The sequence below is a fragment of the Gadus chalcogrammus genome, unplaced genomic scaffold (assembly GCF_026213295.1).
Source record: "Gadus chalcogrammus isolate NIFS_2021 unplaced genomic scaffold, NIFS_Gcha_1.0 GACHA065, whole genome shotgun sequence".
Lineage (NCBI taxonomy): Eukaryota > Metazoa > Chordata > Actinopteri > Gadiformes > Gadidae > Gadus > Gadus chalcogrammus.
Window position 1 is genome coordinate 489128 of NW_026613500.1, and position 26752 is coordinate 515879.

Consider the following 26752-nt stretch of genomic DNA (forward strand, 5'->3'; position numbering starts at 1 on the left):
ATCATTACCCTTATCGGGTAGAGGGCCAGAGAGAATTAATCGATGCCGACACATCTTTCTGGCGAAGTCACAAAGCCTAGCATTGTTGCTTTTTGTGACCTCAGTTTGTCTTGTCCTAGCATTGTTGGTGCCGACATGAACTACAATGTTGTCGAAACTAGTGTCGGTGTTTGGTGCATCTAATCTAACTCTGTATGTGGTCTGACCGCATGTCAGCACCCTAAGATTAGCTTCAAGCCCCACAGAGAGGTACAGCCACAGGGGGGAGCAGTAAACCAACGAGAGCCCCAGTCTGGAGGGGGCTCAACAGGACCTCTGAGTCCACTTCAACGCTACTGCTGCCACAGCTGCTGCTGCTGTCCTGAGTGCTGTGGACACTCGTCCCAGGACGAGGCCTCCCGGGATGAGGTGTAGAAGGTCTGCCATGAACAGAAAGGATGTTTCCATGTGCTTGTTGTGCTTTACCTAACAGTGCCTTTGTTTGGCTTTCGTTGTATACAGATTGTTGTATTGATGCGTTACATATCTTAAGTATTTATTTAAAGATTGTGTACTAATATAACAGAGACAGTTCATTCAATCTGACTTGTTGATTGATTGTTGTACCTATCACCAAAAAGGAAGCGAAGGGTGGTGTTTTAGGGACTTTTTTGATCACATTCATATATTAGTATTAACCTAGTAATGTTCAAAATGTTAATAGTTATTTTACATTCAAATTTTCATTATTATTGTTTGCTTCACATAAACAAAACATACAACTCAATTTATTTTGTTTGTCACAATTCTACTGGACAATCTTGAGTAAAATGGCATGTCATTAAAATATAGTTGTATCAATTGAAAATAATTATGTGCGATTGCTAAATTAAAAAATGTGGTAGTATGTCTGTATATATGGTAGTAGCCAAGAGTAAAGCCAGTAAATGCCTACTATTGTTGTAGAGATTCCATTAATGAAAAAAAGAGAAAAAAAAAAAATAGATTATAATTTCAATGGAGTTTTTATTTATCTGCTTTTGTGTGCAAATGTAAGCAGTTTACCAAAACTACGCCTCAAAACTAGGAATAAAACCACATGATATTGGGAGCAGAGTTATTTTTTAATTGAAGGTCAGACAGGGAACATCTTTAACATCTTTAACATCTTTAACATCAGGATCCAACTGCCGAAAATCTGTTGTATGTTCACCGGGATGGGACGGAAGTAGTGGACACCTTACAGGACTCGGGACCAAAGCAAAATATGCTTTCATTTGCATATCTCTGAACACGCTTTCAAAATCGTTAAACACATTCATCACAAGACGTGTCCACAGAAACTGTTTTATTGAGGGAAAGACAATCCCCAGCGCCCTTGTCTTGTGGAAACATACGGAGAACTGGGAGAGATAATGTAAACCCAATAAAACTGCAAACGTAGACTATGACCTTAATCCAAAATCAATGTTCTAAAAGCTAATGTCACCTTGTGTTTTACAGACCGTGTGCTTACACAGACGATATTGTACACTTACAGGTATCGAAAAACCCCAAATCCCCTCATGACTTTTCATGATCTTTTGAAGAAACGTAGCGTTGAAAAACCTGGGATGGACAACAGTGGACCGCCGTCATTGCAGCTCTCTGCTGCTCACTGCTAGCAGCGTCACTACACTCTCCACATGTTTCACAAATAGAGTTTGGAGAGACGTTGTCAGTGTCTGTATGTTGCTTAAATTCTCCAAAACAGTGGGCGCTAAAGATCAAAGCATGGCAGACCATTGCATGCAATGAGCTCGAGTTGAAAAATAATAATGCTTACAGCACCTGGTATTCCCAGGCGGTCACCCAACCAAGTACTAACCAGGCCCGACCCTGCTTTGCTTCCGAGATCAGACGAGATCGGGCGTACTCAGGATGGTATGGCCGTAAGCAATTATTAGCATACCATATTACCATATTAGCATTTATACAGGAGGAGCACGTAAGGAGTGAGAGCGCTGCCGTGGCCTGAGACGGGACTTGTACAGAAACAATGATTAGATCCATAATGAATGAATGAATACGTTATTCCAGACTCAGAGTTACATATTTGAACGCAATGCATTACACTGCTTGGGCGTCATCGTTTGCGTGATCTTTTGAAGAAACGTAGCGTTGCAAAACCTGGGATGGACTGCAGTGGACCGCCGTCATTGCAGCTCTCTGCTGCTCCCTGCTAGTGTGGTAGAAATTAACCTTACATTTTATGTTAAACTATGATTATTATTAGGCCTACATATCATATAGATACTTTAATAGTGGAAAATAGCTGATCATCTCTGCCCTAGATGTTATGTGCCATGTGGCGCCAGTGAGTGGGTCCAGTCCATTCCCACCTGATGTGCCATGTGGCACCAATGAGTGGGTCAAGTCTATTCCCATCTGATGTACTCTCTGAAGACAATGCTTACATTCACACGTGTGCATCATCTCTGTTTGTATAAGGATAATATATGTTCTAAGGTCACATTGGGATCCAGAAGACATGAGAATATGCTGACATCCACACAGTATGACCCAGAAAAACATGCTATCCACATCAATATTTGATGAAAGTCCAACTTTGTATTGTGTAAGGATTGGGGATATAAGGAGCTTCACTACACTGTCCACATGTTTCACAAATAGAGTTTTGAGAGACGTTGTCAGTGTCTGTATGTTGCTTAAATTCTCCAAAACAGTGGGCGCTAAAGATCAACGCACGGCAGGCCATTGCAGCCAATGAGGTTGAGTTGAAAAAGAAAAAAGCTGTTACGTATTTTAAGAATCTAAGCTACCCACACATAGACCCAATGAAGCAGGACCAAACATATAAGCCGTAAATACTATACATAGCCACAAGGGGAGCAAGACCTTATTGAAGGCTGCTCCACCACAGAAGGCATCACCTTTAGTTAGGCACCTTTAGTTATCATTGAAATGACTTCAATTCTCAAATGATTTAATGTATCGGCACACGAGGCAAAAATCACATTTTGGGTTGGGTTGTCATAATTTCATTCACCACTAGATGTCCCTAGCGTACTCATTTGAAGCTTCGAGCACGAACCACTTTGGTGGTTCATCTGGCTTTGAGGCTTTGAGGCTTTGACGTTTCATGAGGCATCATCTCGGCACCACTACTGCCATGTGATGTGCTCATCAGGCTAGGGTAGGAGTTAGCTATATTTGTAATGTACATGTGATGTACTCAGCAGGTTATTTTTCCCAACAGTTCCCGTGGAGAACGGTTGCAAAGCATTCGGAGATGTCTAGACTTTAATAAACACTGTAGACCACCGGTCACACGATGACAGGCGAATCTGAAATCAGCGAGATGGAAGCATAACGAAAGGAAACCTGGAGATCCGAGTTATCGACACGCCACAGAAAGAATCCTTTTTTCTTTCTTAAACAACAGAATATCGTTGGAATAATTGTAAACAGTGCGTTTATGAATTGTAAATGACACTTTATTGTCTACAGGCGGACGGGTGTACTCTCAGGAGGAGTTTAGTTTTGTTTTTCACAGTGAGAGAGGGGGTGCACCGGTCCTGGAGGTACTGCAATACCAGGTCGATGCGTGGAGTGGACGGGGCAAGCCCCTTTTCCATCTCCCAGTTCCAAAAATCAATTTAATATATGGTCCCCGGGTAGGGGACGTATCAGATATTAAACTGATAAGAACAGATACTACACTTGATCTTAGCCAAAAGGCCGAGAAGCGATGCCCACACAAGCTCAGACCAAGAGGCGAGGTTCCCAGACACGTCGCTCCACGTGGCGGTTTAACAGACAACGACGAAACAAAAAAGAATGACCAAGCACCCTGTGTGCGTGTTTGTGTGTATGTGAAAGCTGAAGAAATAAACCGAGGTCGCTACATCTCTTTGCTGCTGCCTGCTGGCAGTCTCACTAGGCCGTCTGCATGTTTCACAAATAGAGTTTGGAGCAGTGGAGGCTTCTATAAGACTAAAGGTGAAGCAGTGCTTCACCAAAAAAATGTTAAAAAATAAATAAACCAACAATACTATCGAATACTGCCAAAATGGTGGTGCCCACGATTTCCCCGCCCCAACAACGTCAACACCCGGAACTCTATTGCAGCCATTGCAGCCAATGAGCTCGAGTTGAAAAAGAAAATAGCTTACAGCACGTGGTTTCACTCAGGTAAATTGTATCCCCTTCACCGTTTGCTAGTTGATAATTAGACCTTTTTTTAAGGTTTGTATTAAGCTGTTTCGATTTTGTAGAAAGAGAAAAGATTTCGACCGTGTCATAACACGGTCGTTGTGTATAAAGGGAAGACGTAGAGGTTACGTTTTTAGCTGCTGGGTAGACTTCAGTCAACCTATCGCCGTTTTGTCTGCGAGCAACCATATTACTCGTGGGATGTCTCCTTTTAATCGTGGTAATCTAAGCTTTCCAACGGTGTATGGCATGACTATATGTACCCAGGGGTCGTTGAAATAATAAGCTGATTAATGTGTGTTTTGTAACGATAGCTAGGCGCGGCTAACGACACTGTTTACAATGAGTAAGGGCATACGTCGCATACCTGCAAACTTGTTGCTTTTCGGCGACAATCAACGTTTTCTTGGACAATTTGATGTGGATATGTGTTGATTTGGGTAAATGTGACTGTTTAGACAACAGCTGATGCGAGAGTAAGTGTAACATAAAGCAATTTGGCGACCGTGTTAATCTCTTGTTGCATGGGATGCGCTGCATACCTGGTAAACAGTAGCTAATTTCTAACAACATAGATAACAATCTGGCGAGCGTGTTGTCCTAGGCTAATACACCAACAGCACATTTCTGTATAATAAAGGGCTACATATTGTCAATCTAAATGATCTGCTTGTTGTACTCATTTATTCATGTTTTACTGTACCAGATGGAACATGGAGGAGCCTACACATCGGTGCACCGTGTGCGACAAGACATTCAGTGAAAGGTCCAACCTGGTGAGTCATCTGAAGATCCATGCCATCGCCAGGGAGACCTTTACCTGTGATGTCTGCGGAAAGAGCTTGGCCACTAAACCATCGCTGGTCAGCCATCAACAGCTACACCTGTACCCCAACATCATTTTGTACCGGCAAGGAGAGGCCAGGCTGTACTGTACAGAGGCAGCAAGGTCTGTGGCAGAGGCCCGCAGCAGCACTGTTGTTGACCCTAAATGGCTGGATCTCAAGACAGCAGAGGCGGCTGCCAAGAGGTCGGGGGCTGAGCTGTGGAAAGGTCAGCTGGTCCTCACGTTCGGGTAGTACGCCGGTCAGACCTTCAGGTGGCTTGTGGAGAATGATGTCGGCTGGCTGGTGTGGCTGCTGTTCCAGTACTGCCAGCAGGGAGAGCAGAACGAGCTGCTGAAGTGGCAGAAGGAGCGACTGCTCCTTCGGCCACAAGGTGACTCCTCACCTGAAAGTGCTGTCGGACGCACCGTTCCCGGAGGCTCCTGCGCTGCCAACATCAACCCTCCACCAGACCGGCCTCAGGTCCAGTACCGGCTCATCCAACACGAGGCTGGAAAGAGACGTGGTGAGAAGCGGAGGTAAGTTGTCATAAGCACTTTGTTTCACCTGTTGGCTGTGGAAAGCAAATAGCACACACGTCATATCAATACTGATCACATGTGTATTTTATGTTTCCAGATTATTTGTTGATGAGCCACAGCCTGTGACTCCCGCGAACCGACCCGTTCAGCCCACTGGGTTGTCGTCCTCCACCCGGCCGAAGCCTGCTGCCGAAGCCTGCTCACCTCCAGCCGAGGCCACCCGCTGCGTTGACCTACGGCCCACCCCCTGTGTCGGCAGCACCCATACTGCAGGTCTTCCCCGCACAGCCACAGGCCCCCTCCGTCCTGTTTCGTGGGACATCCTGCAGCCAGAGCTTTGTCCCTCCTGCACCAACAGTGAAGGCATTCATGCCTAACAAGTCCTCAAGGCCATGTGGGGCTTGCCACATGCCAAACTGTGGTGGACAGTGGAAGAGGTACAACCATTTCAAGGACAAAGTGGCTGGAAGCATGCAGAAAATGTTTTCCTACTGTCCATCCACTAGGAAGTCCACTACCCCTGGCTTCGACAATGTGGTGTATGACAACTTTGAACTCTTTAAGAGTGTCGTGGATGCAGAGTTGGAAAGGAGGACTGTGTGTGTGTGTGTGTGTGTGTGTGTGTGTGTGTGTGTGTGTGTGTGTGTGTGTGTGTGTGTGTGTGTGTGTGTGTGTGTGTGTGTGTGTGTGTGTGTGTGTGTGTGAGGGCTGGGCGATATATCGATATTTAAAATATATCGATATTTTTTCAAACGCGATATGAAACGAGACCATATCGTCAATATCGATATAATTTAATTTGCGTTGAAATTACAGCACATTTGTTCCAAATAACACCAGTTTCGAACCGCGCCTGCCGCCTGCTATTTCGTTACTCTGCTTATGTCTCTCCCGCTCTGCCTCCGGCTCACACACACAGCCTCTGCCTGCCCCCCCCGTCACTTTTTGAAACATGAGCCGTGTTCGAAATCGTTCACTATTTATTGGGTATTTTAAGTGCACTATATTGTGCATGAAATTAACCACTGAGAATTCGAACACCACTACAAAATGGCGAGCACCCTATATAGTGCACTATATCCGTGATAGGGAAAGATTTCGAACACAGCTATGGAGTCCGCCTGCGCATGCAGCTTGCAGCTCCGAGGAGCTTGTTTGCAAGCGAAAGACCAACAGCTCCATAGTATGAAAATGGTTTGGATATAAGTTGTCTGACGAATTACAAAATCACGTAATTTGTGGAGAGTGCTTAAAAACTGTCGCAACCAAAGGGGTGCAATTCTGTCCATTATATTCCGGAGGTGCACACAGCTTTTGGCCGTGATATTATATATTATAATGTTCTCAAATACGAGGTGGAGGCAGTGTCTAGTCCACGGTTTATTCAACCAAGCTCCTCCCCTTACTCTGCCTGGCCCGCCCAGAGACGTTGGCCCGCCAATGAGACACGACCGTGCGAGCGCCACATGTGTGTGTGTGTGTGTGTGTGTGTGTGTGTGTGAACACACACACTGTAACGCGAGTGTTTCTTGTCGGTTCTTTGACGTCTCTTGTATTTCCACAACGAGACTGTATTGGGGGTTATCTGAGCCATGGTTGAGAAGGAATTGGGGGAAAGGAACTTTGGCTTTGACTCGCTGAAGTACATGAACTGCGACATGCCTCCCGTGTGTTCTAGAATATTTACAGAACACGGCTAAAGGCTATGCGCCTCGCCATTGCGATACATCCACTGTAAACAGCGCATGGTACCGTGGCTGCACGGCAGAATTTCTGGAACGTCTTTGAATACTGTGTTAGTTGCCCACTAATACCTATATTAAAGAATACATAAAATAGCATGTCATGTCCGCCCCCCCCCACGCAGTCGTTACGGTTCATAATATTTCGGAGGCGCACAAAGCTTTTGGCCGTGATGTTATATATTATAATGTTCTCTAATACGAGGCGGAGGCAGTGTCTAGTCCACGGTTTATTCAACCATCAAACTGTATTCAATTCCGAACGGTAGAAATAGTAATATCAAATCTGCGCACGGAGCGCGCCGCACCCCCCCGCCTTCGACAAATATCGATATATATCTTATATCGATATTCTGCTTGAAGATATCGAGATATGACTTTTGGTCCATATCGCCCAGCCCTAGTGTGTGTGTGTGTGTGTGTGTGTGAATAACTTACCTCTGTGATGCCACTGTTCCTGTGCCATCTGTAAGAGAGAGAAAGAGGCTTGTTTGTGTGTGTTTGTCTCTGTCTTTGTGTGGGTTATGAAAGTGCTTCAGCAAGCACTATCTATTTATTTATATCGTTAAAAAAAATGCAAAAAAACTTTGTAGTATCCATTCTGGTCTATTTTCAATATCAAGGCCAATCTTTTTAACCTTAATCAGTTCCAATCTAACACAATCAGTTTACATACCCTTTAGTGGTTGTTCATGTTCAGATAATCTGTGTTTTTGTCATGCATGTTGTTTGTCTTTGTCAGCTTCATGTGTTTGTGATGTTTGTATGTATTTGTCTGCTTCAGTTTTAACAAAAGTTTGCTAAAGAAAACACAAAAAAACACAAAAGGGAGGAACAGCTTGAGCCTTTATTTGTTGATTGGTCACCTGAGTCTTTGGATAATCATGTTCATTATTGCACTTTAGCCTGTACAAGCCAATTGTTGAGTTGTATCTTGAATACAAGTGTGTGTTCTTCAATTGTTGAGATTTTTGCATTATTATTAATGTTATTTATATGTGCCTTTCCTTTTGATGTGTGCATGTCTGTCAGCTCCATGTATAACTAAATGTTTGCAAATGGTAGTACATGTTTGTCTCTCGTCTCATGCTCTCGTGTTCTCGCCTGTAGATCTGTACCTTGTTGTGGTGGGCGAGCTTTTAATTAAACAGATCTTGTTTACTTGTGTTTTATATGCATTGCCTTTTCAATGAAACCCATTCGGGGTGAAAAATAAAAGTTGTAAAAGAATTTGAGTCTCTGTGTGCTTGGCTTTCACAAGGGGTGGGGTAGTGGAAAGAAAAAACACACCAAAGAAATTAGAAGTCCTTGTGTCTTCGCTCCCGCAACCAGAGGTGTGAATACACCCCCACTTTGCTGGCTGCACTCCCTGTGTGGTCAAAATAATGAATTCTGTGAATGGCTCTGTCATCCAGACAAAGTGAGTGCACTGAATACATTCTTATTATTTTTCTTAATTCAGCCCAAAAATGTAACAATTAAACACTTTTCCACTTGATAATATGAATCTCATCAGCTACATCAACTCAAAGTATGAAAATAATAAACAAAACATTCAGCAGACTAGCGGATTTTGATAATCTAGGCCTTGCACATAATATTTCTGGAAATAAGGATCCATAATGAATGAAAGGAATGAATGAATGAATGAATGAATGAATGAATGAATGAATGCGTTATTCCAGACTCAGAGTTCCATATTTGAACGCAATGCATTACACTGCTTGGGCGTCATCGTTTGCGTGATCTTTTGAAGAAACGTAGCGATGCAAAACATGGTATGGACTGCAATATAGCACTATGAAGCCATTCATAGCTATTATTTCTTTAGAACAACATGATCAGGGGAGAGCGCGAACGCAGTCCCCCACTACCAGAAATTATGCAATCGAGATTCCCACATTTGGGGAATTCGCACGGGTCAGCAACAGCCTCAGTGCAATGGCTGAGCCTCGCTATGGGTGAACCACCTTCTTGATCATGGTATCTCCCTTGCCAGGTAAGTATGAGTTGAACACGTTCAGGTGGGCTGAACGATGCCCACGCGTGTTCCCGTGGAGAACGGTTGCAAAGCATTCGGCGATGTCTAGACTTTAATAAACACTGTAGACCACCGGTCACACGATGACAGGTGAATCTGAAATCAGCGAGATGGAAGCTTAACGAAAGGAAACCTGGAGATCCGAGTTATCGACACGCCACAGAAAGAATCCTTTTTTCTTTCTTAAACAACAGAATATCGTTGGAATAATTGTAAACAGTGCGTTTATGAATTGTAAATGACACTTTATTGTCTACAGGCGGACGGGTGTACTCTCAGGAGGAGTTTAGTTTTGTTTTTCACAGTGAGAGAGGGGTGCACCGGTCCTGGAGGTACTGCAATACCAGGTCGATGCGTGGAGTGGACGGGGCAAGCCCCTTTTCCATCTCCCAGTTCCAAAAATCAATTTAATATATGGTCCCCGGGTAGGGGACGTATCAGATATTAAACTGATAAGAACAGATACTACACTTGATCTTAGCCAAAAGGCCGAGAAGCGATGCCTACACACGCTCAGACCAAGAGGCGACGTTCCCAGACACGTCGCTCCACGTGGCGGTTTAACAGACAACGAAAAAAAAACAAAAGAATGACCAAGCACCCTGTGTGCGTGTTTGTGTGTATGTGAAAGCTGAAGAAATAAACCGAGGTCGCTACATCTCTTTGCTGCTGCCTGCTGGCAGTCTCACTAGGCCGTCTGCATGTTTCACAAATAGAGTTTGGAGCAGTGGAGGCTTCTATAAGACTACAGGTGAAGCAGTGCTTCACCAAAAAAATGTTAAAAAATAAATAAACCAACAATACTATCGAATACTGCCAAAATGGTGGTGCCCACGATTTCCCCGCCCCAACAACGTCAACACCCGGAACTCTATTGCAGCCATTGCAGCCAATGAGCTCGAGTTGAAAAAGAAAATAGCTTACAGCACGTGGTTTCACTCAGGTAAATTGTATCCCCTTCACCGTTTGCTAGTTGATAATTAGACCTTTTTTAAGGTTTGTATTAAGCTGTTTCGATTTTGTAGAAAGAGAAAATATTTCGACCGTGTCATAACACGGTCGTTGTGTATAAAGGGAAGACGTAGAGGTTACGTTTTTAGCTGCTGGGTAGACTTCAGTCAACCTATCGCCGTTTTGTCTGCGAGCAACTATATTACTCGTGGGTGGTCTTCTTTTAATCGTGGTAATCTAAGCTTTCCAACGGTGTATGGCATGACTATATGTACCCAGGGGTCGTTGAAATAATAAGCTGATTAATGTGTGTTTTGTAACGATAGCTAGGCGCGGCTAACGACACTGTTTACAATGAGTAAGGGCATACGTCGCATACCTGCAAACTTGTTGCTTTTCGGCGACAATCAACGTTTTCTTGGACAATTTGATGTGGATATGTGTTGATTTGGGTAAATGTGACTGTTTAGACAACAGCTGATGCGAGAGTAAGTGTAACATAAAGCAATTTGGCGACCGTGTTAATCTCTTGTTGCATGGGATGCGCTGCATACCTGGTAAACAGTAGCTGATTTCTAACAACATAGATAACAATCTGGCGAGCGTGTTGTCCCTAGGCTAATACACCAACAGCACATTTCTGTATAATAAAGGGCTACATATTGTCACTCTAAATGATCTGCTTGTTGTACTCATTTATTCATGTTTTACTGTACCAGATGGAACATGGAGGAGCCTACACATCAGTGCACCGTGTGCGACAAGACATTCAGTGAAAAGTCCAACCTGGTGAGTCATCTGAAGATCCATGCCATCGCCAGGGAGACCTTTACCTGTGATGTCTGCGGAAAGAGCTTGGCCACTAAACCATCGCTGGTCAGCCATCAACAGCTACACCAGTACCCCAACATCATTTTGTACCGGCAAGGAGAGGCCAGGCTGTACTGTACAGAGGCAGCAAGGTCTGTGGCAGAGGCCCGCAGCAGCACTGTTGTTGACCCTAAATGGCTGGATCTCAAGACAGCAGAGGCGGCTGCCAAGAGGTCGGGGGCTGAGCTGTGGAAAGGTCAGCTGGTCCTCACGTTCGGGTAGTACGCCGGTCAGACCTTCAGGTGGCTTGTGGAGAATGATGTCGGCTGGCTGGTGTGGCTGCTGCTCCAGTACTGCCAGCAGGGAGAGCAGAACGAGCTGCTGAAGTGGCAGAAGGAGCGACTGCTCCTTCGGCCACAAGGTGACTCCTCACCTGAAAGTGCTGTCGGACGCACCGTTCCCGGAGGCTCCTGCGCTGCCAACATCCCTCCCTCCGCCAGACCGGCCTCAGGTCCAGTACCGGCTCATCCATCACGAGGCTGGAAAGAGACGTGGTGAGAAGCGGAGGTAAGTTGTCATAAGCACTTTGTTTCACCTGTTGGCTGTGGAAAGCAAATAGCACACACGTCATATCAATACTGATCACATGTGTATTTTATGTTTCCAGATTATTTGTTGCTGAGCCACAGCCTGTGACTCCCGCGAACCGACCCGTTCAGCCCACTGGGTTGTCGTCCTCCACCCGGCCGAAGCCTGCTGCGCTCACCCCCATTCTGCCGAGGCCTTCTGCGCCCACCCACCTCCAGCCGAGGCCACCCGCTGCGTTGACCTACGGCCCACCCCCTGTGTCGGCAGCACCCATACTGCAGGTCTTCCCCGCACAGCCACAGGCCCCCTCCGTCCTGTTTCGTGGGACATCCTGCAGCCAGTGCTTTGTCCCTCCTGCACCAACAGTGAAGGCATTCATGCCTAACAAGTCCTCAAGGCCATGTGGGGCTTGCCACATGCCAAACTGTGGTGGACAGTGGAAGAGGTACAACCCTTTCAAGGACAAAGTGGCTGGAAGCATGCAGAAAATGTTTTCCTACTGTCCATCCACTAGGAAGTCCACTACCCCTGGCTTCGACAATGTGGTGTATGACAACTTTGAACTCTTTAAGAGTGTCGTGGATGCAGAGTTGGAAAGGAGGACTGTGTGTGTGTGTGTGTGTGTGTGTGTGTGTGTGTGTGTGTGTGTGTGTGTGTGTGTGTGTGTGTGTGTGTGTGTGTGTGAATAACTTACCTCTGTGATGCCACTGTTGCCAGCCATATACAAATATCATCAGCATTTACAGTTTCATTGAACATCCTGACGATTACGGTTTTAATGGAATCGTCATTTAGTCTCTCCACTTCAAATGCTGAGAACTGGTCTTTTACCGTGTCGTAGCGTGTCCAAAATTCTTTGAGGGTTGTTGCGGCTGCGAAGCTAACATCGAATCCTTTGTTAAAGGGCAGAGTAAGAATACAATTCAAGTCGTTTCCGGTAAACTTCAGGATTCCTTGGATGTGCTTCCTTGAAAAATCAAGCCGGGACATCTGAATTAAAATTCCATTGATTGACTTAAATTTAAAACGTACACTGTGGTGCCTCCTCATGCCGGAGGGGTTAACCGACATGATGGAGACACCACACTCTTAAAAATTCAAGATGTTAAAAGCAATAAAACAGTGAGTAAACAAGGTAATACAGGCAACAATAAAATGCACTTTACCGTTTAAACAAACTGGACAATGGTCTTCTTGGTAAAGGGTATCAGCAACTGGTATTTGACCCCAACTTACCAAAAAGATGGTGCAATATCCTCCTAACCTGCTATATAATTGCCACTAAATAGGCAATATATAGACAGACAACGGAGGGGATCACTGTCTTAGCCAAAAGGCCGAGAAGCGGGTCAATCTTTTTAACCTTAATCAGTTCCAATCTAACACAATCAGTTTACATACCCTTTAGTGGTTGTTCATGTTCAGATAATCTGTGTTTTTGTCATGCATGTTGTTTGTCTTTGTCAGCTTCATGTGTTTGTGATGTTTGTATGTATTTGTCTGCTTCAGTTTTAACAAAAGTTTGCTAAAGAAAACAAAAAAACACAAAAGGGAGGAACAGCTTGAGCCTTTATTTGTTGATTGGTCACCTGAGTCTTTGGATAATCATGTTCATTATTGCACTTTAGCCTGTACAAGCCAATTGTTGAGTTGTATCTTAAGTACAAGTGTGTGTTCTTCAATTGTTGAGATTTTTGCATTATTATTAATGTTATTTATATGTGCCTTTCCTTTTGATGTGTGCATGTCTGTCAGCTCCATGTTTAATGAAAATGTTTGCAAATGGTAGTACATGTTTGTCTCTCGTCTCATGCTCTCGTGTTCTCGCCTGTAGATCTGTACCTTGTTGTGGTGGGCGAGCTTTTAATTAAACAGATCTTGTTTACTTGTGTTTTATATGCATTGCCTTTTCAATGAAACCCATTCGGGGTGAAAAATAAAAGTTGTAAAAGAATTTGAGTCTCTGTGTGCTTGGCTTTCACAAGGGGTGGGGTAGTGGAAAGAAAAAACACACCAAAGAAATTAGAAGTCCTTGTGTCTTCTCTCCCGCAACCAGAGGTGTGAATACACCCCCACTTTGCTGGCTGCACTCCCTGTGTGGTCAAAATAATGAGTTCTGTGAATGGCTCTGTCATCCAGACAAAGGGAGTGCACTGAATACATTCTTATTATTTTTCTTAATTCAGCCCAAAAATGTAACAATTAAACACTTTTCCACTTGATAATATGAATCTCATCAGCTACATCAACTCAAAGTATGAAAATAATAAACAAAACATTCAGCAGACTAGCGGATTTTGATAATCTAGGCCTTGCACATAATATTTCTGGAAATAAGGATCCATAATGAATGAAAGGAATGAATGAATGAATGAATGAATGAATGAATGAATGAATGAATGAATGCGTTATTCCAGACTCAGAGTTCCATATTTGAACGCAATGCATTACACTGCTTGCGCGTCATCGTTTGCGTGATCTTTTGAAGAAACGTAGCGATGCAAAACATGGTATGGACTGCAATATAGCACGATGAAGCCATTCATAGCTATTATTTCTTTAGAACAACATGATCAGGGGAGAGCGCGAACGCAGTCCCCCACTACCAGAAATTATGCAATCGAGATTCCCACATTTGGGGAATTCGCACGGGTCAGCAACAGCCTCAGTGCAATGGCTGAGCCTCGCTATGGGTGAACCAATTCAATTTCAATTTTTAGGCGTTTATTTAAGTCAGGCACAGAGTTACATTTTACAACATGGTTTCAAGGTCAAAACACATTCAAAGGTTAACAAGCAAATTAGTTACATTTTACAGCAAGGTCAACGCATTCAAATGTTAACACAAAATTCTACATAACTCAGTGTTCTCTATTTTCCAGAGTTCCTTACATACCACAATTCCATATCGTTCCTTGTCCCTCCACACATAATCCTTTACCAAGGTTATGCTCAAATGAACGATTGATTCCGCTGAAAACAAAAGGCTCTTGTACACCATTAGGTTACGACACCTCCATATCGACTCTTTTGTGCAATTAATCAAGGCCCACCATCTTTCCCAGCCCTTACCGTCACCACTCTTTATAACCCCATACAGGACATCTGATTCCGTTGGGACTCTAAACAGGTCACCCAGCCATGGCCCCAATAAGCGCCAAACCCTCCGAGCCACCCCACATGACCACAACAAATGTGAAACATCCTCATCTCCACCACACCCCACCCTGGGACATCTTGCACTCTTAGATGACCCCCGTCTCTTCAGAAAGTCTCGTGTAGGGAGACACCTCTGAACTGCCTGCCAAGCGAGCTCTCTATATGCATTGAACAAAAAAGGCGCATTGACATTTCTCCACACCCTAAGGCAGCTGGTTTCAGCCAGCACGCCAACAGTAACCAGTCTTGACCGTTCGGGGCTCAAACAACTCTCCACGAAGGCTCGGTCTACCCGACCAACATCCCGCCACTTTCCAGACTTTACAAAGGTCACCACCCTTTCATACAGCGGAGGTCTCTTCTCTGCATGAGGTCTTTTTAGGCACGGTCTTAACCCCACTTTCCTTAGGACTTGATGGCCTACCCAGAACATGGCGAAATTTGGCCATAGGCTCCTCCTATTTTCGTTTAGTACTGCCTGCAATATGGGCGTCAGGAATAGAGCCTCCATTTTCTTTGCTAGATCAGGGACATTTTGACCCCCTTTCTGCAATGGTCTATACATTATCTCTCGTCTAATTCTCTCTTGCTGCGCTCCCCACACAAACTGAAAAATGCATCTTCTCAGGGCTGTCATTACATGCTTGGGGGCTGGAATTGTTGCGGCAAGGTAAGTGAGAGAAGCAACAATTTCTGAGTTGATCACCAGTACTTTCCCCGTAAAGGTGAGATTTCTTTGTTCCCATTGGAGCAGTTTACCTTTAATCATTGGTAGTTTTTTCTCCCAATTAATATTTTCCATATTTTGCCCAATCTCTAGTCCAAGAATCTTAATTCTCTCATCCCTTTGGACCAGGCCGTGGTTAAAATTAGGTTCAGGCCAATTAAGATACAAGATTTCACTTTTTGACCTATTGAGTTTGGCACTAGAGGCAGCGGAGAATTGGTCACACCAATATAGCACTTTGAGTATTGACTTATTGTCTGTGCATAATATTGTTAGATCATCCATATACACGGCTAGCTTGGCTTCCTGTCCCCCGCTTCCAGGGACTTGGAGACCATGAATAGAAGGGTCTTCCTTTATAGCCCGAGCCAAGGGCTCCATGGCAAATATAAACAACATAACAGACAATGGGCATCCCTGTCTTACTCCTGAGCAAACTTCAAAGGTGTCAGTGGAGTGACCATTGATAACAACCTTGCTTAAGCAGTCAGTATACAGCAAGTCAATCCAAGCTCTAAGCTGAGGCCCAAAACCAAGTTTAACCAGGACTTTCCTGAGGAAGGTATGGCTAACCTTGTCAAATGCTTTTTCCAAATCTAAGGCGGATATACATAATGGCAGTCTGCGGTCATATGCGTAGAGGTAGGAATCTCTGACTAAGGCAAGACTTTCACTCATGCATCTTCCAGGTATTGCACATGTCTGCTCTTCCCCCACAATCTGCCCAGACACTTGTTGCAGGCGGAAAAAAAGGGCTTTTGCAAGGATCTTTCTGTCTACACCAAGCAAGGTAAGTGGGCGCCAGTTCTTAATGTCTTTTTTGTCTCCTTTTTTGTAAAGCAAGGAGATGATACCTGTTCTTAAGGATAATGGTAGATTATTACTATGCAAACTTTCATTAAACATCTCTAAAAGTGGGTCTTTTAATATATCCCAAAAGGTAACATAAAATTCTTTGGGTAACCCATCAGCTCCTGGGGCCTTATTATCTTGCATGCTCTGTATGGCTTTGGTCAATTCATTTACAGTTAAGTCACTTTCGAGTTCAGAGGCAATACCGACGTTTGGCTTTAAGAAACTCAAGAGGTCTTCCAAGGCGTTTATGTCAGTCACCCCTTCTTTATACAATTCAGTATAAAAGGTATGTATTAAAGCAAGGATGTCTTTAGTTTCTGTTTTTTCTATTCCATCCTCATTCAGAATGGATGACATGGTGTTCCTGGGTCTGGCTAATTTCCTAAAGAAGTATCTGGAACATTTTTCGTTATCTTCCATGTGTTTAGTCATGCTACGCATAAGAAGGCCTTTAGAATCCTCAGCAGTAACAGCCATCATCTCCTTCTTTAGCCTCGCAATCTCTACTGCCACATCAAACCCTGAATGGGCCATCGTATATAAACGCTGTAACTTTGCCTGTTGTTTTTTGTATTTGAAACGCTTTTTCATTGCAATTCTTTTCCCTTCTCGTGTGAAAAAGTTTTTGGTCCGACTTTTTAAGTCTTCCCACCACTCACCGACTGACTGGAATAAAAACTGTAGTGAAATCCATCTTTTTAACTTGTCCTTTAGTCTTTCTACTAATTTTAGATCTTTGAGTAATGAAACATTTAATTTCCAGGGATTTTGGCTTGTATGAGCCTTAACATTGCACCTTATTGTGCAGTCAATTTTTGAATGGTCACTGAAAAAAACTGGGGTAACAGCTGCATCAGAAACTAAAATGTTCTTTGTTGTCAACAGAAAATCAATACGTGAACAAATGGTGCCATTTGACCATGTATAGCCTGGTGTGTTAGGGTTCTTATAGCGAAAGGTATCATTAAGTTTAAAATCCTTGATGAGGTTATTCAACATTTCTGAACTTGAGTCAAGCCTGACCGTAGCAACGGTCATTCTGTCCTTTTTGTCCATAAGACAATTGAAGTCCCCGCCCAGGATCACATCGCTTCCACACACAAGAAGCGGCTGTATTTCTTTAAAAACCTCTAGGCGTTCATTTAGATCAGGTGGACAGTAAACATTGATTATTCTAAATTTTAGCTGGTGCCATTCAACGTCAATGCAAAGCAGTCTTCCACCAATCACTCGTTTGACCCTTTGTATGCAGAAATCTTTACCTTTGAATAAAACCACAACCCCTGACGCTCTGTTCTTGTTGTCCCCTGACCATACAGATTGGCCAAAAGTCCATCTTTGTTCAAATGTCTTGTAATCGTCTCTGTATGGTATATTACATTCTTGGAGTAGAAAGATGTCATGTTTTTCACTATTTAAAAAGGTGAAAGCCGTCAGGCACTTCACAGGGTCATTAAGGCCTCTAGTGTTCAGGGATGAGATGGATAGGACAGGCATCAGGATAGTGAGTGGGGGGGGGGGGGGCAAAAACTATATTTGGTCTTTCCTGATCTTTTTTGGTCGTTTGGGTCTAGCTAGAGGCTCCGGATTGTGGGTTTCCCTGATGTGCGTGACAGCAGTAAAGGCCTCCACCTGCTCGTCTTCGAGAAAGGAGGGTTTTTTTTCAGGGGACGATGACCATTTTGTTCCGGGATACGTGGAAATCGTCAGGAGAGATGGCTCACCTGATGATGAAGAATTAATCTGACGTTTCTTGGAATGTGCTAATTGGTCGGGTGGGCTTTCAAACAATGGTATAGCCGGAGGAGTTTCTAGTGCTTCCAACAGCGGGTTCCCCCTCTCAGCGGGCATTTCGGGATCCGTTATATCAGGAATGTTAGCCAGCAGGAATTCTAACATGTCACCTGCTTCCTGGAGAGTTGGCGGAGATTTCCTTCGCTGGATGCCCTGTTCTGGCCTGGGGGTGGATTCCGCTTGCTGTGCAGGCCGGTGGTCGATCGCTGGGGCAAGGGTGGCGTCGCTATGGGTGAACCACCTTCTTGATCATGTTATCTCCCTTGCCAGGTAAGTATGAGTTGTACACGTTCAGGTGGGCTGAACGATGCCCACGCGTGTTCCCCAGGAGAACGGTTGCAAAGCATTCGGAGATGTCTAGACTTTAATAAACACTGTAGACCACCGGTCACACGATGACAGGCGAATCTGAAATCAGCGTGATGGAAGCATAACGAAAGGAAACCTGGAGGTCCGAGTTATCGACACGCCACAGAAAGAATCCTTTTTTCTTTCTTAAACAACAGAATAGTGGTGGCGAGATGATGCCTCATGAAACGTCAAAGCCTCGCAGCCAGGTGAACCATCAAAGTGGTTCGACCTCGAAGCTTCAAATGAGTACGCTAGGGACAAGGAATGAAATTATGATGAAAGAAAGAGTTTCCTGTGATGATGTGATGTTTGCTTCGTACAACATCAAAACGTTTAAGAATTAAAGTCATTTCAGTGATACGTGTGAGTGTGCCGTTCATAAATATCTCCCGAGCTCATGGTAGAGAACAAATCATTTGACAAAGGTTTTAAGTCATCCCGGGCAAAATAGATTGTCTTATAACTACAGTAGCCTACTAATAATTGTAATAATAGAACTGCATGATGTCTGAGAACGAGTGTGATTAATTACATAGCCATAAAAGTGATCTTGGAACTGGGTAGGGTCTTCTTTTTGTAGAAATGTGCCAATTGTGAACCCATATCGCGGAACAGCCCGAGATGAAGCCTCGAACGTCACGCGCCACGTCATTTCGCCTATGTGATACGGAGCTTCGCTGGGGGAGGAGCCGAGGTACTCGACACACGCCCCGATGCCTCGACGCAAACCATAACATCACTACAACAGAATATCGTTGGAGTAATTGTAAACAGTGCGTTTGTGAATTGTAAATGACACTTTAATGTCTACAGGCGGACGGGTGTACTCTCAGGAGGAGTTTAGTTTTGTTTTTCACAGTGAGAGAGGGGTGCACCGGTCCTGGAGTTACTGCAATACCAGGTCGATGCGTGGAGTGGACGGAGCAAGCCCCTTTTCCATCTCCCAGTTCGAAAAATCAATTTAATATATGGTCCCCGGGTAGGGGACGTATCAGATATTAAACTGATAAGAACAGATACTACACTTGATCTTAGCCAAAAGGCCGAGAAGCGATGCACACAAATGCTCAGACCAAGAGGCTAGCTTCCCAGACACGTCGCTCCACTTGGCGGTTTAACAGACAACGACGAAACAAAAAAAAGACCAAGCAATCTGTGTGCGTGTTTGTGTGTCTGTGAAAGCTGGAGAAATAAACCGAGGTCGCTACATCTCTTTGCTGCTGCCTGCTGGCAGTCTCACTATTCCGTCTGCATGTTTCACAAATAGAGTTTGGAGCAGTGGAGGCTTATATGAGACTACAGGTGAAGCAGTGAGTGAACGAAATGTTGAATGTATTTTCTTTCTTTATTTATTATTTATTATGTTACCTTTTTAAATTAGACCAGTACGTGAGTGCACTGAATTTCGTTGTACTTCTGTCCAATGACAAATAAATATATATCTATAACACCCGGAACTCTATTGCAGCCAATGAGCTCGAGTTGAAAAAGAAAATAGCTTACAGCACGTGGTATTCCCCGGTGAAGCAGTCAACGGAGGATTCACTCAGGTAAATTTTATCCCCTGCATCGTTTGCTAGTTAATAATTAGACTTTTTTTTTTACGGTTTGTATTAAGCTGTTTCGATTTTGTAGAAAGAGAAAAGATTTCGACCGTGTCATAACGTGGTCGTTGTGTATAAAGGGAAGACGTAGAGGTTACGTTTTTAGCTGCTGGGTAGACTTTAATCAACCTATCGCCGTTTTGTCGGTGAGCAACCATATTACCCGTGGGAAGTCTCGTTTTAATCGTGGCAATCTAAGCTTTCCAACGGTGTATGGCATTACTATATTCACCCAAGGGTTGTTGAAATAATAAGCTGATTAATGTGTGTTTTGTGACGATAGCTAGGCGCGGCTAACGACACTGTTTACAATAGTAAGGGCTACGTCGCATACCTGCAAACTTGTTGCTTTTCGGCGACAATCAACGTTTTCTTGGTCAATTTGATGTGGATATGTGTTAATATGGGTAAATGTGACTGTTGAGACAACAGCTGATGCGAGAGTAATTGTAACATGAAGCAATTTGGCGACCGTGTTAATCTCTTGACAATCTGGCGAGCTTGTTGTCCTAGGCTAATACACCAACAGCAGATTTCTGTATAATAAAGGGCTACATATTGTCAATCTAAATGATCTGCTTTTAGTTTTACTCATTTATTCATGTTTTACAGTACCAGATGGAACATGCCTACACATCAGTGCACCGTGTGCGACAAGATATTCGGTGAAAAGTCCAACCTGGCGAGTCATCTGAAGATCCATGCAGACGCCAGGGAGACCTTTACCTGTGATGTCTGCGGGAAGAGCTTGGCCACTAAACCATCGCTGGTCAGCCATCAACAGCTACACCAGTACCCCAACATCATTTTGTACCGGCTAGGAGAGGCCAGGCTGTACTGTACAGAGGCAGCAAGGTCTGTGGCAGAGGCCCGCAGCAGCACTGTTGTTGACCCTAAATGGCTGGATCTCAAGACAGCAGAGACCTTTGGAAAGGTCAGCTGGTCATCACGTTCGGGAAGCACGCCGGTCAGACCTTCAGGTGGCTTGTGGAGAATGATGTCGGCTGGCTGGTGTGGCTGCTGTTCCAGTACTGCCAGCAGGGAGAGCAGAACGAGCTGCTGAAGTGGCAGAAGGAGCGACTGCTCCGCCAGACCGGCCTCAGGTCCAGTACCGGCACATCCATCACCAGGCTGGAAAGAGACGTGGTGAGAAGCGGAGCTAAGTTGTCATAAGCACTTTGTTTCACCTGTTGGCTGTGGAAAGCAAATAGCACACACGTCATATCAATACTGATTACATGTGTATTTTATATTTCCAGATTATTTGTTGATGAGCCTGTGACTCCAGCGAACCGGCCCGTTCAGCCCACTGGGTTTGTCGTCCTCCACCCGGCTGAAGCCTGCTGCGCTCACCCCCATTCTGCCGAGGCCTCCTGCGCCCACCCACCTCCAGCCGAGGCCACCTGCTGCGTTGACCTACGGCCCACCCCCTGTGTCGGCAGCACCCATACTGCTGGTCCTCCCCGCACAGCCACAGGCCCCCTCCGTCCTGCTTCGTGGGCCATCCTGCAGCCAGAGCCTTGTCCCTCCTGCACCAACAGTGAAGACATTCATGCCTAACAAGTCCTCAAGGCCATGTGGGGCTTGCCACATGCCAAACTGTGGTGGACAGTGGAAGAGGTACAACCCTTTCAAGGACAAAGTGGCTGGAAGCATGCAGAAAATGTTTTCCTACTGTCCATCCACTAGGAAGTCCACTACCCCTGGCTTTTACAATGTGGTGTATGACAACTTTGAACACTTTAAGAGTGTCGTGGATGCAGAGTTGGACAGGAGGACTGTGTAAATACCTGGAAATGCGTGTGTGTATGTGTGTGTGTGTGTGTGTGTGTGTGTGTGTGTGTGTGTGTGTGTGTGTGTGTGTGTGTGAATAACTTACCTCTGTGATGCCACTGTTCCCGTGCCATCTGTAAGAGAGAGAAAGAGGCTTGTTTGTGTGTGTTTGTCTTTGTCTTTGTGTGTGTTTTTTAAAGTGCTTCATTAAGCACTATCTATTTATTTATATCGTTAAAAAAAAAGGCACTTTGCAGATTTACTTGAAGTTCTTTTGTTCGCTTTTTATTTATTATTATTTATATTGCTGTTAAAATTAACTTTGTAGTATCCATTCTGCTCTATGTTCAATATCGAGGCCAATCTTTTAAACCATAATCAGTTCCAATCTAACACAATCAGTTTACATACCCTTTAGTGGTTGTTCATGTTCAGATAATCTGTGTTTTTGTCATGCATGTTGTTTGTCTTTGTCAGCTTCATGTCTTTGTGATGTTTGTATGTATTTGTCTGCTTCAGTTTTAACAAAAGTTTGCTCAAGAAAACACAAAAGGGAGGAACAGCTTGAGCCTTTATTTGTTGATTGGTCACCCGAGTCTATGGATAATCATGTTCATTATTGCACTTTAGCCTGTACAAGCCAATTGTTGATTTGTATCTTAAGTACGTGTGTGTGTGTGTGTGTGTGTGTGTGTGTGTGTGTGTGTGTGTGTGTGTGTGTGTGTGTGTGTGTGTGTGTGTGTGTGTGTGTGTGTGTTCTTTAATTGTTGAGTGTTTTTTATTATTATTAATGTTATTTATATGTGCCTGTCCTTGTGATGTGTGTATGTCTGTCAGCTCCATGTTTAACTAAATGTTTGCAAATGGTAGTACATGTTTGTCTCTCGTCTCACACTCTAAAAAATGTGACCATTGGTTACTTAAAAAAATTATGGCAACAAAGTGACACGTAAAACAATTGAATAGATTTTAATTGCTACAATTTTAATTAATAAGTATTGAATAAATTAACTATATTCAAACTAAATAAGTTAGTAAATTGTGGTAACAAAAAATGTGTTGGATTTAGTAATAACTTGCCAAATACATAGCAATATAGCACAAAAATATTTAGTAAATCTAAATTAATTTCCATCTACATTTACTATATATTTGGTGTAGATGTATCTACATTTACTATATATTTGGTGTAAATTGATCTACATTTACTATATATTTGGTGTAAATCGATCTACATTTACTATATATTTGGTGTACATTGATCTACATTTACTATATATTTGGTGTAAATCGATCTACATTTACTATATATTTGGTGTACATTGATCTACATTTACTATATATTTAGTGTAAATTGATTTACATTTACTATATATTTAGTGTAAATTGATTTACATTTACTATATATTTGGTGTTAATTGATCTACATTTACTATATTTTTGGTTAAAATTGATTTATATTCACTGAATATCTGGTGGAAATCTTTTTATATTTACTGAATAAAAAATATGTTGACTCATATTTGAGCACATTTCTACTCAATTCAACACATTTACACTGCTATAGTTACTGATCCATACCTGAACCAAATGTTTTAATTCCACTATCAATTGGCATCACAGGAATAGAAATCTATTCAATAGTATTAATTGTCACTTTGTTGCCATCATTTTTCTATGCATAATCCACTCAATATCATGCAGTTACTAAAGAAGGGGTCAAAAGATACACAGATACACATGTATAACCATAAAAGCATGTTAACATTTATTTCTGGAACTTTGTCTGAACATGTTTATCTAACATTTTTCAGGTGCAATAAATACATTTTTTTTAAAGAGGGGTTATTTGGAAAAAGGCAGAAATTTAACAAACTGCAGGGTGTATTTTTACATGCGCCAAACGAAATGATCAGGGCCAATATCTTTTACAAACAGCTTCAATTTGCATTCCTTTACAGTGAACAAAGATTAAGAACAACGGCCTTTGCCAACTCTAAGTAAAAAACATGCCACTCCCCTGAAATGAGTATGGTTATTTGGATTTTTCAGAACAATCAACTGCAGCACAGAAAATCAGGCATTGAACAGAGCCTTCAGTCCGCATCTCAAGCTTAAACTAGCAGCTTATTTTTGAGGCTGTTCAATTTTGGGGACAGCTTCGAACTATCCAGCTCTAGAAAGAGCTTCTGGAAGGCCTCAAATGTGTACCTAAGCTCCTTGGGATAGGCCAGATTCACTGCGTATGCTAAGGCAACGAGCATGGAGCAAGCCCTTGGCATGTTACTGAGAGCGCTCAGAACTTTGACACCATCCACCACGATACCAACGTCGGGATCTTCCGATGTACTAGTCTTCAAAGTGTAGATTCTCATCTTTTGTAGAGCCAGGTCCTGTGACACAACGTCTTCATCAGCATCCTGAAATAGCAAACACATTACAGCAAAATATTAATGACCAAATTGAACATCTCCTAAAATGCTTCAAACCCTTTGACAATTAAAAGGCAAGACTGTCCGTCTATTTTGCCATTTGTCACATTGTTATCCAAGATTAGTTAAAAAAGGATCCAACCAGCTTATTAACAAATGATATAGCACTGTGAGCTCATTCTTGAAGCTTAAAGTCATCCTAAGCAACTTATTTTAGAGGGCACTGTTTTGTGAGTTCTCAGGAAGAATAGAAAGAGATAGGGAGTTTTAAGTAAAACCTATTTCTGCAGTAGTAATTTAAAATTGCCAAAGTGTATTGACATGTTGTATTTACAGCATGTACTTTTACTTACATCATACTCTTTTAAGAGTTCATCTGTCGATTCCCCAAGGTACACCATCAAACATCGAATGACAACATCTCTGGTCACGTGGATGCTTCGATTGCTTGGAGCCTGAAATGAAAAAATAAGCAGGATTCAACTTCATGGTGCAAAAATCACTCTGACCTTAACTTGTTAAAGCTGCATTTTCTAACATTAAATAATTGTTAAAATAGTCCCTCTGAACTGCTATGTCAGGGACCAGCCTAATGAAAAGTTTTTTGTAATTAATAATGTTTCCTGGAACCGGAACTGATTCTGGAAAGTCCTGTATCCCAGTAAATTGTCCCAGTAGAGAAGTAGTGCTTAGTAAATAAACTCTGATATTGTACAGTTTAACTGCCTCTTTTTTCCGGGACGGTAGTTAAAATCCACTCCGGTGTCTCTCTGAGTGAATAAGCTAATACCTGCTTCCTACGGGCATTGCCCCAGTGTGATTGAATAAAATACTAACTGAAGGATACCTTGAGTAGGATAGCATGCAACCTCAATCCCATGGTTCCTCCCTTGGACTGGAAGAGGCTCAGAAGCTTGGGAGTGTATTCATCCAGCTTGGACATGAACTTGGATTCAAGGTTCACCGTTGTGATTCTGTGAAACTCATCCTGAATCTAGAAGACAAACAATGAAACCAGTATTAAAGCCTAAAATATTATAATAACCCTAACCCTAACCCTAACTCTTTAACTCACTTGAGATGCCTCAAATAAAGCGGGCCACCTGGCTTTGATGTCCTCGATGCTGGGTGATAGGTTGACAATTTCGTTTCTTCTGTGTGCAAATGTTTGGGCCATTTTTTCTTTTATCAATGTGTTGTTGTCTCTTTTCCTTACTTCAGTAAGCAACTGAAGCCTCTCTTGTTCCTGGCTTTTTTCATCCTCTCCTGCTGGGTAAGGGGGAAGATAGTTCACTTCTGCCTTTCTAGGCTTTTTTACACTTTTTGCAGGCTTCTGGTCTGCAGGGCTCTTGCGTTTCAATGCATTGCACATCACCTCAGGTACACCATAGCCTCGGAGTTTAGTGCGATAATTTGCCATCTTGTATTTGATGCTTTGTTGCCAGCCATAGTAACCTGCGAAGGAGCCGGGTTCTTTGAGACATGGATATTGGTTTACAAGTGCCTCAGCAACTAAACTTATCTGTGCACTTGATGGATAGGCTGCATATGCATAAATAGTTTCGGCCAGCTTCTCAAGAATATCTGCCTTAACTTTTGAGCAAGTCAGAAGTGTTCCATTCTTCTTGTAGTCTTCAGAGGCTCTTTCAAGGTATATCTTAGTTTCATATGCAAATGGTGGAATGGGGAACTGCTTTGGCCATGGCTGATATCGTTCTGTGGTACTTTGCTTAGGCAGAATAATGGTGTCCTGTGAAGAAGACGTTCCGGTAGATGATTCTGCATTTGATGCACATGACTCTGCATATGAGGCAGATTCATAATCAGTTGACTTTTGACTCAAGGGACTGCCCAAGCTTTCATCAAGCGGAAGGAAGGTAAGAATAATTGGGTCAGCCTGAACAACCTTTATCGTGTCTTTGTGTTTAATTTGGTCGCTTGCATGAAGAGTAAAGTAATCTTCAAATTCAGAGTCCAAATACTGAAGACTGAACTCGTCTGCAATTCCAAAGGTGTCCTTCACAACAGTTTGCAGCTCCTCTACAGTGGGGGGAATTCCTAATGGAAGGACCAGCTTCTCAATTCGGTCTTTTAGTAATACTCTGAGCTTTGCTTCCATCTTTGCCAACCTGGCAAGAATGGGAAGAAATAGACAAAAGTTAAATATAATAACAAGCATAGTCTTATAGATGAGAATAGATATACAAGGAATAAAGAAGAGTCTAGAGTTCCACCAGAATAAATTTAGTAAAAAAGAAAGAGTAAAAAAAGTGTGTATTGGTAATAAAAAAAATAATAATAATTTACAAATTATTATTACTCATTACAAATTGTTGTAATCTTTGAAGATAAAAGTTAAAAACTT

The 26752-nt window shown here is 43.0% G+C and overlaps 1 long non-coding RNA gene, 5 other non-coding genes and 1 pseudogene across 7 annotated transcripts; 1 reads left to right on the top strand and 6 right to left on the bottom strand.

Annotated features, from left to right (window-relative positions):
- Positions 1-1797: 1797 nt before the first annotated feature.
- On the bottom strand, positions 1798-1916 carry LOC130378114 (5S ribosomal RNA). The gene has a single exon (XR_008894507.1). It is a non-coding gene; the product is annotated as a 5S ribosomal RNA (ribosomal RNA).
- Positions 1917-3541: 1625 nt separating this feature from the next.
- Positions 3542-3732, bottom strand: LOC130378101 (U2 spliceosomal RNA). The gene has a single exon (XR_008894495.1). It is a non-coding gene; the product is annotated as a U2 spliceosomal RNA (small nuclear RNA).
- A 5412-nt stretch (positions 3733-9144) lies between these two features.
- Positions 9145-9309, bottom strand: LOC130378085 (U1 spliceosomal RNA). The gene has a single exon (XR_008894482.1). It is a non-coding gene; the product is annotated as a U1 spliceosomal RNA (small nuclear RNA).
- Positions 9310-9452: 143 nt separating this feature from the next.
- On the top strand, positions 9453-12368 carry LOC130378074 (uncharacterized). 2 transcript variants are annotated; one of them, XR_008894471.1, is made up of 2 exons: positions 9453-10526; positions 11014-12368. It is a non-coding gene; the product is annotated as an uncharacterized LOC130378074 (long non-coding RNA). The 2 variants fall into 2 exon arrangements; XR_008894470.1 differs by having other exon boundaries at positions 9453-10339.
- Positions 9654-9844, bottom strand: LOC130378106 (U2 spliceosomal RNA). Its single transcript, XR_008894500.1, has one exon. It is a non-coding gene; the product is annotated as a U2 spliceosomal RNA (small nuclear RNA).
- Positions 12369-14266: 1898 nt separating the features above from the next.
- On the bottom strand, positions 14267-14408 carry LOC130378098 (U1 spliceosomal RNA; annotated as a pseudogene).
- A 5034-nt stretch (positions 14409-19442) lies between these two features.
- On the bottom strand, positions 19443-19633 carry LOC130378112 (U2 spliceosomal RNA). Its single transcript, XR_008894505.1, has one exon. It is a non-coding gene; the product is annotated as a U2 spliceosomal RNA (small nuclear RNA).
- Positions 19634-26752: the final 7119 nt, after the last annotated feature.